This window comes from Coturnix japonica, chromosome 5 (genome assembly GCF_054131305.1).
Source record: "Coturnix japonica strain WE chromosome 5, WE-NBRP24, whole genome shotgun sequence".
Classification (NCBI taxonomy): Eukaryota; Metazoa; Chordata; class Aves; order Galliformes; family Phasianidae; genus Coturnix; species Coturnix japonica.
Window position 1 is genome coordinate 10,455,261 of NC_140667.1, and position 12,424 is coordinate 10,467,684.

Consider the following 12,424-nt stretch of genomic DNA (forward strand, 5'->3'; position numbering starts at 1 on the left):
AACCTTGTGCTACCTTACCACGCACAGGGCAACTCCGCTCCATTTTCAAGGGTGGGGAAGTCACATTTTAAGTGGTCAATCAATAAGGAAATAAAAGGTCCTTCAAAGCAAATACTGAACTGCAGCCTCAAACAAACATAACCAGAGCAACAGCTTTCTAGGGACTAGATCTTGCCTGGAGCTTTGCATAGCCCAGAGACACCCAGTGGTTGAACTGTACATCACAAGCCCACATAATTGATGGGAAGGTTAGGGAGAGAGTCCTCATTTAATCTATTTACAACAAACCCAGATCGACATGATGCCTACTCATCTCGCTCTCAGACAAGGGGTAGGAATGAAGGTCTACTGAGAGACCCAGCTCTGAATCAAAGACAAGTGGCACGAAAGTTCAGAGAAAACAGAAATCTGAAGCTTGATCTTGTACTCATAGACATAACCAACATCCTCTGGCTCTTCCTAAGCTCTGACCACTCATGAAGTCCCTGAAGGCGAGACTTTGCCTTATTTGATATCTCTGGCTGAGTCTGGGTAACCATCACCTGCAGTGTGAGACAAGAGCAAGCATTGCCAGCAGCAGCATCAAGGCTTCCTGGCTTGAAGGAGACTTCACGATCTACAAAAGCTAGACAAGATGCATCTACAGAATCGAAATGAGACATCACCCTTCACATTACTGTCAGCATAGTGAAGACTTTCTACTACAAAAATATGCAGAGCAAGGAAACAGATCCAAGTGGAAACAAACCTTCAGCAGCCCCACAAAATCATAAGCAGAATTTCTTCTAACCCAAGTAGCAACAAAGCTGCAAGAGGTGACACACACAATGGATCTCCCATGCTTTGCTTGCGCTCTCCAACACTTGGCTTAACTCCACCTGACTCAGCTTCAGGCACTCATGTAAAATACCCAATACAGATAGATCACAACGCTCAGCTTCCTCTATGGTCAGTAGAGAGAGAAGGACATCTCTACCTACCAACATGCAAGTCACCATCCAGACAAACATCCCTCTAGCTCTTATTTTAGACCTTTCAATTAAGTGGCATGAATTCAAGCCAAAGTATATTAGGAACAGCTGGATTAGACACGGCCAACTAAGCAGGATCAACATTATGCTCCCTTACTTGGCCTGCGCTGTTGTTAAATCTGAATAGCAATGCTCAATCCAGATGAAAGTAAAATGGTGAAAGCACAATAATCTCCAGAGGGACACAGAAACGCAGATTTAAAGCTTCTTTGTGGCTCCTTCTGGAAAACAGCAGAACAAACTTGGTGCATGTGGCATGGATTGTAAACAAAGATAAATGCAGCCTTCAGCCAAGTTCCAGCAAAGAAAATTTTGCTTAATCTCAGATTGAACTGCCATTTTAAGGAGACTCTGCTCTTTTGAAATACTGTAGTTGGGACAAAGATCAGGAAACCAACATGAAAACAAGAGCCCAAGTTCACAAACAGTTGACCATTCTCCTGACCATCCTCCTCAGAGACTTAAGGATAGGTTCACTCACTGCCAAAAAGCTTAGAAATGCAGATACCAGTAACCCAGAAACACTACACCGACTTTTTCGTGTTCATCCAACTACCAAGTCAGAGGAAACAAAGGTACTGAACAGGAGACAGGTTAGCCAAGTGGATGCAATGCAGCAAAAGAACCAAAGGGCCTGGATTCAAGCCACAGCTCTTTTCACTGCCTTGCTAGGCGACTCCCTTTCTCCTTTGCTTCTCACATCCTGTAAAATAAGCCCTATTTTAAAGAAAAAGTTTGCTCTAAATACAGGTGGAGCTTTCTTACAACCAGTGGGTGTCCAAGACTACAAGCAGATCATGGCATACTGATGATAAAGAAAACAGTATAACCGCATGAGTTGATTTCACATCCCAGTCCCCTTACCCTAATGCACTCACTGAACTCATACAGGAAGTGAGTGAAAGAGTACAACCAAAGCAGCTGTGTAAACCTCAGGGAAAGAAAAAACAACAGTAAATAGGCAAGGCTGACCACTGACAGAACTCCACTGTGCAATGAGAGAGCCTGGAATGCCTGAGGTCATCTCTTAAGCATAAGGTGGCATCCAGAATCCTACCTATCCAACTTAATAGAAAGTGAAGCCTGTTAGGACTGCCTAACAGCAAATGGCTCTTGAGTAATTGAGAGTGAAGGGGACAGGAAAAGGGAGGTGGTGAGAAAAACAAAAAAAAACACCCATACTGTCCGCAGTTTGGAGAAGAGCCTCTTCCAGTTACTGTGTTTAAGTTGTACAAGTGACAGCTTCATAGCCTCCCTGTGCAGACGGCTCTGACCTGCATAGAGGCAGCATCCAACATTGCAGGAATGGCTGGCTTTGTTTTCAACACTTTGCTGATGGCCTTATACACAGGGTTACAGAATGCTGCTTTCCTCACAAGCTGTGATGGGATGACTTGTCTCCATTGGCATAAGCTGGGAGGGAGAGTCAGTCTGACACACTCTGCAGCTGCACGACACCATGGAAGGTAATTTTACATGTGTACATCATAGACTCATAACGCAGCATGCCCATAACACATGCTACTCTCTCTTAGAAGGCACTGCTGAATACCACCCTGGCTCCTTCTATATGTTCTGACTTATTCCCTCCCCAGCTCCTCAGATACAAGCAGCCCCCTCTGACCCTGCAGACAAAAAAGTATCCCACATCACACTCCAACAGTTTAAGACATCACATTTCAGAAGTGTTTCTTTTCCCCAAGCCCCATCTCCAGCTCTTCCAACCCGGGTTCATACAACCTGACTTGTTTGGTGATACACATACAGCTGTCCAAATGTTTAGCCCTAATATAATGAAAATACATGCAAGCCTTAAAATAAATAAATAAACAAAATAAAATTACAGGATAAAACAGAAAGAAACACTATTTCAGTAACTGCTAAAGTCACCACTGTATCAGTTGCAACAGTATCATATTGGAAAGGATTTTTCTGGGACTCACTATTATATCTAAAGGAGGCAAGCCAAGGAAAAAGAAATGGACAGAAGCAAGACCTGCATCCAAGCAGCTCTGTGCAAGCAAACACAGACATGTTTCAGGATTGTCAGAACACTGTGCTGAAATTAAGTAATGTGGGTTCCGATGGAAACACAATTTTTCAGGCCCAGTATGAAATCTGTAATGCACGTCACTGAAGAGAAGTTTCCATAAGTTGTACAGCAGCACCTAAATATTTGTCTTACTGCTGTACATCCATTGCTGGCACACATTCAAAGACTGCAAAGACAAAGCCAAACCGAAGCTCAGACTGACTTTTCTACCTCCAATTTGCATTGCACTTTTCCCTCCAGGGATCTTGTACGGTTTGGTTTGGATTGCATCCCAGCTTAAGCCCCAAACAGAAAGGCATATCAAACAATTTCAGTGCAGCAACACCCTTCATTTTAAATTTAAGTACTTGAAATGACTTTGAACGCACATTCTTGACATTTCAGCACCGTTCTGGACAACTCTTTAATCCACTCGTTTTACTAATTAGTTAGAACTCAGGGAAAACTGTACTAAATGAAAAACAGAAAACAATTGCAGCAAGACAGACAGCCGCAGAATGAAAGTTGTTAGGGCAAAGAACCTCCTTCCCATGGAAAATGAAGACTTCATCACTAGTTATTCCAAATTTGGATCTCACAAGTGTTCTCTGTCACTATGTAAGACAAAGTCCCAAGCCTGCAGCATAAAGGAAATTTGAGAGTGTTCCATGAGGCAAATACACCAGTTCTGACTTCTTCCCTTTCACCAGAAGCAGACAAGGGGATGCAAACTGGCAACTGCCTTGAGGATACGGGGCAAATATGCAGGGTCAGAACCTGTTATAACTTACATAAAAACCCACTTGACAGTGCCAGTCACCAACAGCCAAAGGCAGGGTTAACGCATACACTGTGCATATGGAGCTGTATGGACACATACACTAAAGAAGTACCTTAGGAAGAGGTCCTGGAAACCATTTTCCTCTCTGTGACAAGAAGCTAAGATGGCAGCAAAGCACAGCTGGCTCTTCCACAACAGCACTTGCCATCAGAACCAGCACTTTGCATGGTAAACGGAGCTTTCCAGTTGTCAAAAGACACAGGGTGCAAAAGTAACCTTGGATAAAACACTGCTGGGACTGAGCCTCCAGCAGGTAAACTTGCTGCACAGAGGAAAAGCCCTAAGGAAAAGAAAAAAAAACTGAAACAAAACAAGGAAGCCAGAATAACAAGGCTTATTAAACTGTAAATCTCTGATACAGAGAATCCTGTGTATTCTTGCACTGACCAAAACAATGCTGTCTTGGTCTAGAACTGATCTCCTTTCACAATACAGTACAAAGGAACCCGAAACCTCTATTGTCCAGCAATGGCTCATCGTGTGTCCCACAAATAAAGCACGTGGCTCTAAGCCAACAGCCACAAGGCTTATGACAGCTTTCTCAGGAGCTTACAAGAATCTGAACTCTCTCCAGAAACTCCCTTAGGCTCCCAGAGGAATCCCCAAACAGCTTTTCAGGCCCTAGGAGTCACAACAAAGCAGACACCCAAAAGGCACTGTAATGGCACTCCCACAGCAGAGCAAGAATGCAGGCAAGCAATAAAAACAATGCTAAATGGGTCCACACTAAACTGGCTCTAGCCATAACTTAAACATCAGGGCACTGCCAAGCTGAATGGTCATTTACTGACAGAGAGAGCAAACAAACAAAACCCCAGCAGAACAGCAAGAGATCACAAAGGACTTTCAGAAAGCAAACACTTTGCGAGCCTACCACTGCATCCAGATGAAGAAATCTCCATCTCTACTTTCGAGCTGGCATCACGTGCATCTTTGTGTTTTTGACCTCTAGCAGCAAAGCAAGATCTTCTCAGCAGTTCCTGCCTTTTAGGATAAAGGCAACCTACTACCCCTTCTCCAAGGGAGAGGAAGGAAGTCCCAGTCATCTCGCAGTGCCTTTCCTCCAGGTGCCCTGATTCACTCTGACAAAGGCAGAAAGCCTAAAACAGCAGCAGCAGCACAAAAAGAGCCACTGCAGCTCAGCCCGAGCCCTCTACCACTGTAAGTGAAGCCAGGAATGCTTGAAAGAGAGCACTGAACTGGCACCGCTTTACATAAGCAGGCAAATACCTTCACAGAGCAGCCACAGTTATTCCATGCTCCACATGCCTTTCCTCCCTCCACAAAGTGGCTGTACATGTGCTTGAGGGAGGCATAATTTCACCCACACACTATTTTGTTCCACAGATTCAAAAGCAGAACAAGACAGAAGAAAAAGCATGTTTGTTCAACGTGCATTTTAAAGTGGGGATGCTCAATCTAATTAAACTGACCCCACACACCGGGGATGCGTAGCTTAACAGAGGAGCAGAAAAATCCACCTTCTTTGCACAAATGCAAATACATTCAGATATACCTCTGATTAAGCTGCAGGCAAGTGCAATCTTTTGTGTAACGCTGCACACAGCCAGCATTCAGCCACACCAAACCACTGCACAATTCAGTTATTACAGAGCCAAGTGGAATCATGCAAGTTCATTGTCAGGTTTCTCTCAATACAAACATAAAAGAAAAAAAGCTCTTTTTCCACAACACACAGGGTTCTCTTAATATTGAGCTTCTCTTCTTCTTTCTGAGAATAGCAAACATCATGAATGAAGTGAAGAAGAGCAGCAGATCAACAAGGTCATATTAGCAGCCTGCAGGACAAGGCTGGGTAGGGAGGGAAGAGAACACATTCATTCACTCAGCCTAATGCTCATCAGGGCAGGGACACACATAAGGCTGAAAGATGTCTTTGTGTTCTTGTTTTTACATCTACTTTGGAGAGAGTAAATTTAAGGAATCAAAATAATTTGAGAGGGCAGAGGGCAAAGGAGCATCTGTCCTCAAATTACTCAGAACATCCTAAAGGAGATGGGCAAATTGCTCTCCAGGTAGCTTTATAGATTCGCTTCTCTTCAATCTGGAGAGAACAGAGGGATGCATACAGGTACAATTGTAGGTTAGGCAGCAATTTGAAGGCAAGCTGCAAACAAAACTGCAACCTTGATCTCGCTGTTCCCTTACTTAGAGCAAAGATGAACACAAGCCCCACCAAAACCATCAGTCCCTGAACATGGCTCAGACAGCCTACTGTTCTGAGAAGAATTATCAATCACTAAAGACAACCCTTTCTGATCAGGTCATATGATTGAAGGCTTTACTTCACTGTTCTCTCACACCACCACAAAGCACAGCAGCGGATCAGATCAGACAAAGGAACTGCTGCCCTTCAGAACAGACTCCTGGTTGTCCACGTATGCAATTGAGCTGTGCGCAGAGGGAACGCAACAGTAAGGTGTACCATGTGCTATTACTCACTAGTTTCGAAGAGGCAACCCAGACATTCAGAAATCAGTTTATGCATCTAGTGTATATTGAAGTTGTGTGACTATTTGCTCCAGTATGTTGCAGTATATACAAGAGCTACGCACATGCTGAGAAAAGCTAGAGATGCAAGACAGAGACAAGACAGAACGAGAGCTCTATGGAAAGCTACCTCTGCACAGCTCAGTCCCAGCTCCATCACCCTGCCTGGGAAGCACACAGGCCTCAGGGCACCTCTGCAGCAAGCTGAAGGCTTCTCTAATCCCTCTAGTCCTAAAGTAACTACACCCTCTGTTACCCAACTCTGCTATTCCAGTGATGCAGCATCATGATTAAAGTGCTGCACCCAGCTCTTGAATGAAAAAAATCCACCTGCAAGCAAAACAGTTTCAAAATCTATATTCATAAAGAATTCTACCGCAAAGCAAAGGCTTTTCCCCCTTTACCAACTAGAACATAACAGTCTTTGGCCTTTCATACAGAATACGCAGTAATTTCTTTCCTTCCTGCAGTGCAGTCACAGTGCGTGCTTCTACCACCACATTACCTTAACATGTCTTGCAAAAAAATATTACCCTAACAAAAAGAAATTCACTCATACAACAGCAAACTGTATTGCTTCTGCAAGATTTCATTTGAGAATCCGCAGTTAAAGTGCAGGACCCCTACGGTTCCCAGTTCTGCAACGTGATAGCTTCGGCATCCCTTGTGAGATGAAGCATGTCACTTTAACGCATCCTTGAGTTGCCAGAATCACCAATCTGATCAGCTTCACCACCCCGAGGACACACAAACTGACACAGTTAATCTGATGAGGGAGACGAAAGCGGTGCTTTTTAATATTTGATGAAACAGTTGTCTGTTTTTAATTCTAAAAACAGTGGTTCAATAAACAAAGCAACATTGTTTCCTGCGGAGAGAGCAATGATAGGTGTGCAGCAGCCCACTCACCTGAGCGCTAACCCTGTGTTCTCTGCACTGACCCCCCTGTCCTCTCGACACCCATACTGGAAGCCCTGCAGGCTGGAAGGACTCGTGCTCTGCCAATGGGAACTTTTGGAGATGGTTATCATTCACCACAATGCAGTTCATAGAAGAGGCAGTTTAGGAGCTGCTTCAGGGTACCCAGCTTGCCCACGGCACTTACCCAGCCACAGCAGGCTGAGGTGCCGAGTCTCAGCTCAGTGGTTTTAATGAGAACTGTGTTGCCTTCCATACTCCATTCTGAAACAAGACTACAGCTACAAACTTACATAAAACATCAGCTGAAGGCAAGGGTGCAACAGTAACAGAGCAAGACAAGGTACTTGGAAAGATGTATCCTTGCTCTGACTCATGGCCATCAATTATTCCAACTCCCACCAGGCTTGCAAGATAAGAGACTGGCTTGAAAACCAATGGAGGGGACGACCCAAGCAGCAAAATTACATCCTAACATAAGTATACCCAAAAGACTGCCCTCAGCAGAGCCTGCTCTTCTATTCTTTGTTCCAGTACAGCCATCATCACTTATGAGAGCCTCAGTAAATGAGACTTCAAAAGTAAGTTAGAAACTTCCCCATTCCTTTTCATTAGAGTTCAGGGAGCCACTGATGCCAGAGTAACCTACTAAAAGAGGACTGGTTTGCTGCAGTCTCTTTAAGTAAAGTGTTCATGGGAGAGAACATTCTTATACTCCTGTAGAAAGAACATCCCAGCCAAAGGCAGGAAGGAAGTACATCAAAGAAAAGGACACCCATGAGCTCATCAGGAACGTGCATATTGCTCTCCCCACACAAGAACAAAACCCCAGAGCTTCTCCCTTCAAACATTAATGCTTGACACGCTCTGGCCTCACATCGGTTTCACAGCCCACCCTTTAGTCTGGAAGAAAAGATTCTGCAGAAATGAAAAAAATTATCCCAAGAAAGGGGATTATTTTGTCATCTGAGGACGCTTGCATGGAAGAGCAGAGCTGATGGGCAGCTCCTGTGATCTTCCTGATTAGAATGCTGCCTCGGGATATTACCTCTCCACAACAAGATGCAGTCAATTAGGCTGTGATATATTCATGTAATAAAGGCATTTTCTTATAAAATATATCAATCTAAGCCTGGCAAACGTTACACTTTTGCCACGATGTGACCATGCTGAGAACAAACTTGACAGATAAAACCAGCCCTAACCTAGTTTTGTTTGTTTGTTTTAAAGTCATCATTAAAATAAGAACCATCTTTGTGGAGCTCTCATCCTCAGCCAGGTCACCTTAGCCCTCACCTTCAGACACAAGCAGGATTACTCTGGACATGCAGATGCTCCAGCCATGCATCTCCTCCGTGGCTATTTGCTGCCTCCAAGGTCCCAGAGCAAACAACACACCTGATACAGCACTAACACACACAAGCAGAAAAGGTAGCTCCAAAAATCTCAGAGAGCTACTAAGCACCACCACAGCTCACCACATCCTCCCATTTGGTTAGCAGGAGCTATGAAGATTGTTACATATATCTCTACAGACCCACGCGTGCTGAGTCCCAGGCACGAGGCACCATCCCAGCATCCTGACTCCTGTCCAGCAAAGCAGGACAATCTCTGCCCTACAAAACTAACAAGCTGAAGTCTCCACCCCCTTCACAAGTAACAGGCAGCGAGCTTCATATCTAACACAAGGACACCTTAAATCATTTATAGAAAAGCATTTGCATTTTTGGATGCATCTTTGGGACTTCCTCATACACTTTATTTAGCAGAGACATCTGTTACACAATATAGATGTTTCATACAAATCCCACCTTCCAAATCCTTCCATCGGTTGCCACTAATGAAGCTTTGTGTGCAAAACCAAGTGCATTCTGCCCCCATTAGGAAGCCAATTACAGCAGGAAAAACAGGCAATTAACAAGGTGTAAAATAAACATCCTGCCACCTGCCTTTTAATAGCAACCCCACTTCAAACAAGTCACGGGCTCAGCACAGCTTTCCGAGTTGGCAACTGATATTATATATGCATTTATGCACCAGCTGCTCTTCATTGCAACAAATATTACAGGCTTACCAGATAAGGTCAGCATGTTTAAAAATATATATATAGTAAGTATTAAACCGTTCTCTGAGTCCCCGAATGTTGCTTTTAATGAAATCAGCAGCATCAGGCTTGTCTGGAATTACTGCGAAGCCAAAGTCACATCCCCAGCTTAGTGATGTTTCTCTTCATTCCCACTTGCTTAGCAGCTTCTGTATTTGTTTCAGTAAATCCAGGGCCCTGAGCAGCTTTTAAACACCATACGGGGCAACTAAACGATGCAAAGCTCGCCAGAGCCTGCAAGGCTTTTCTCCTTCCATCAGCCCTGCCTCTCCCACTTGGCTCCTCCACCTCCCCACCACCGCTTATGGAGCTACATCCAATCAAGGCAATGGGAGAAGGACAAAGAGCACAGCGGGACACTGAGCCACCCACTCAAAAATCCAGAAGAAAAACTAAGCTGGAGCCTTGATTTGTCTTTGCTCCTTGGAGCTGGAAGCTTTAGCGGGAGAGAAGGGAAGTCCTTTGAAAGCCGCAGTAGCTAACTCCAGAGGGAGCCACTTTCCTTTGTGCAACAGGATGAATGACAACTCAGGGTGGTGAACCAGGACTAGAGAAATCTCAACACTAAGTCTGGATGTGATAGATTCGGAGCAGAGAACGTGCTTGAGAAAACACCAGCTAAGCCAAGTTTCACCTTGCTTTCTAACTATCCTTTTGGCTCTCTGCTATTCAGTGTTTATCTGTTAAGTTCTCCGCGTCACATTTCAGCTCCTGACTAAAGAACATCCAACTTCATCATTCAGGCAAGCTCTTCCTCTTCAGCTCATTGAGATCTGAGCCGCACGACACTGGATGTGATACCAACAACTTCTGCAGCCACACACGTAATTCTGGTGCCAGGCAAAGGGAAAATTGAACATTCTTTCTCTAAAGGACCTCAGGAAGAGACGGGAAACACAGCTTTACGCTCCTGCAAAGGCAACATCAGCCACAGATATCCAGAAAGCTGCAAGTTAAGATCAGCAGTATAAGAACGCTGTCACTGAAAGTTTCTTCTGAAAAGTCTATGATTTAAGCAATCCTTTGTCCTTGAACACAACTGCATCTGGCAAACCAGACCCGTACAGACCCAAGAGTTCAGTTCTGGGGATCACCTATATTGTATGCAGATCACGGGTAAAGAGCAGTGAAGTCTCCAGGCCAGAGAGAACGCACACCTAAACCTGACCAAAAGCAACCCATGAAACAAAACAACAACCTCAGCTACCAGCCAACGGCTTCTCACCACACCAACACAAATGTGCAGATCCCACAACTTCTGCCTACAGCCCCAACCACAGCGACAAGGTCAGGAAAGACACAACCTGCCAACATGAGCAACAGGAAGTCGCTGGAACCATAGGAGTATTTTAAGATGAGTTGGGTCACTCGGGGCACTTGGCTGTTTCAATGGGGATTTTTTTCTCTGTTGTTTGCTTTTTTATTTAAAACAAGCAGTAATATTTTCCTGTCACATTTTGAGGATGAGAGAAAAGGAAGAAGGATACGCCACTTAGTCACAAGTTTGGAGTTTCAGTACTCACTGTGAGGAGTGCTGCGGAACAATTGTGCTCGGACGCGTTTTACAGCTTTAAGTTCACTAAAGGAACAAAAGAAAGTTAATACTAAGCCCCAGCCCGACAGCAATGGTAGGACTGAATACTAGTGGCTTTCAAAGGTTTTCGCATTGCCGGAAGAAGGTCTGCACTGCATTAACCAAGAAGCAGGATGTAACTGCAGCGCCTCACAACAAAGCCTCACAGGGCAGAAGCTGTTCCAGAAGCACATCAGAAAACCAGCCTACAGTTCTCCAAGCATTTCAACTCAATCAGCTGTAGACAAGCCTCTTCTGCTACAGCTGAGGAACACCCCTATGGGCTCCCTGACTACTGAAAGCCCAAAGAAGCAGAGCTCTGAGGATTGCTGCTTGCTCCGAGCAGCAGGAGATCAAGAGTGGAATGAGAACTTACAAACACTGTAAGAGAGACCTGTGAGGGATTACCAACTCCTGCAATTCCTTTCCTTCTTCAGAAGGATGCCTAAGGAGACATAAGCCTGCAATTCTTCCAGTTTATATCCCTCTTCAGAAAGATGCTTAGAGTCTTAACTTGACTAAGTACCAAATTGCAACAGCTGGCAGCCCACCTGAAAAGAAGACTTGGAAGGTAGCACAGCAATGATTGAAGCTCACTCCTGACAAGGAAGCAGAAAATGACACCCTAAACAGGGTGAACTACAGCCCCTAAAACACTGCCTGGGAGTATTAACAGCCACATGCACACATCTCCCCTGCCTCCAACAGACTTCTGTGGTTTGGCAAGTGCTCAGACTGAGCAGACCATACATGAAGTCAGGCAAAGAACGTCATCAGCGTGTAGAAATCTCTTCAGGTCACAGATCAAACATCTCACATCTATGATCAAACAAGCTGCAGCCACAATAGAGCTATTAGATTACTAAGATCATCTCCAGCAGACAAAGCAGGATGTCCAGAAAAGGCAAATTCAAACGCTGTGAAAACAGCAGAGGAAAGTTTCCTTCAAGAGAGATGCAAAGTTGCATGTGAGAACTGGGTGGGAAAGTTAAAACCCGCTTTCGTTTTTAAGAGCTAAACAAGAGCACTTCCTCCGGGCAGCTGCACGAATCCAGCCTACATCAACAATAACCCCCCCACCACCACCACCACCCTTTCTCCCTCCCATCAGCAAATTTCTGTCTCCAAATACAAACGCCTTGCACGGCACAGTTCAACAAGAAAATTGCTTTGGAGCCCTGGTGCTGAAAACACATCAAAGCATCGTCTCCAAATTCTCAACTTCCCTCCCCCAAAAGAAAAGAAAGCAAAGGAGAAAAAGAAAAGAGAGTTTGGCTCCCACTGGCCTGAAACAACAATAACGATAACAATCTGCAGGAGGTTTCTCCACCCTCCAAGCCAAGCCGTGCTGCTTGCACACAGCTGAGTGCAATCACTCCCCGGGGCTGCAAAAATCGCTGTCTTTTCATTAGGA

General features: G+C 44.7%; 1 protein-coding gene across 12 annotated transcripts in view; it reads right to left on the reverse strand.

Annotated features, from left to right (window-relative positions):
* Positions 1-12,424, reverse strand: part of TSPAN4 (tetraspanin 4) — a 380,904-nt gene that overhangs the window by 367,192 nt on the left and 1,288 nt on the right. The window lies entirely within an intron of this gene.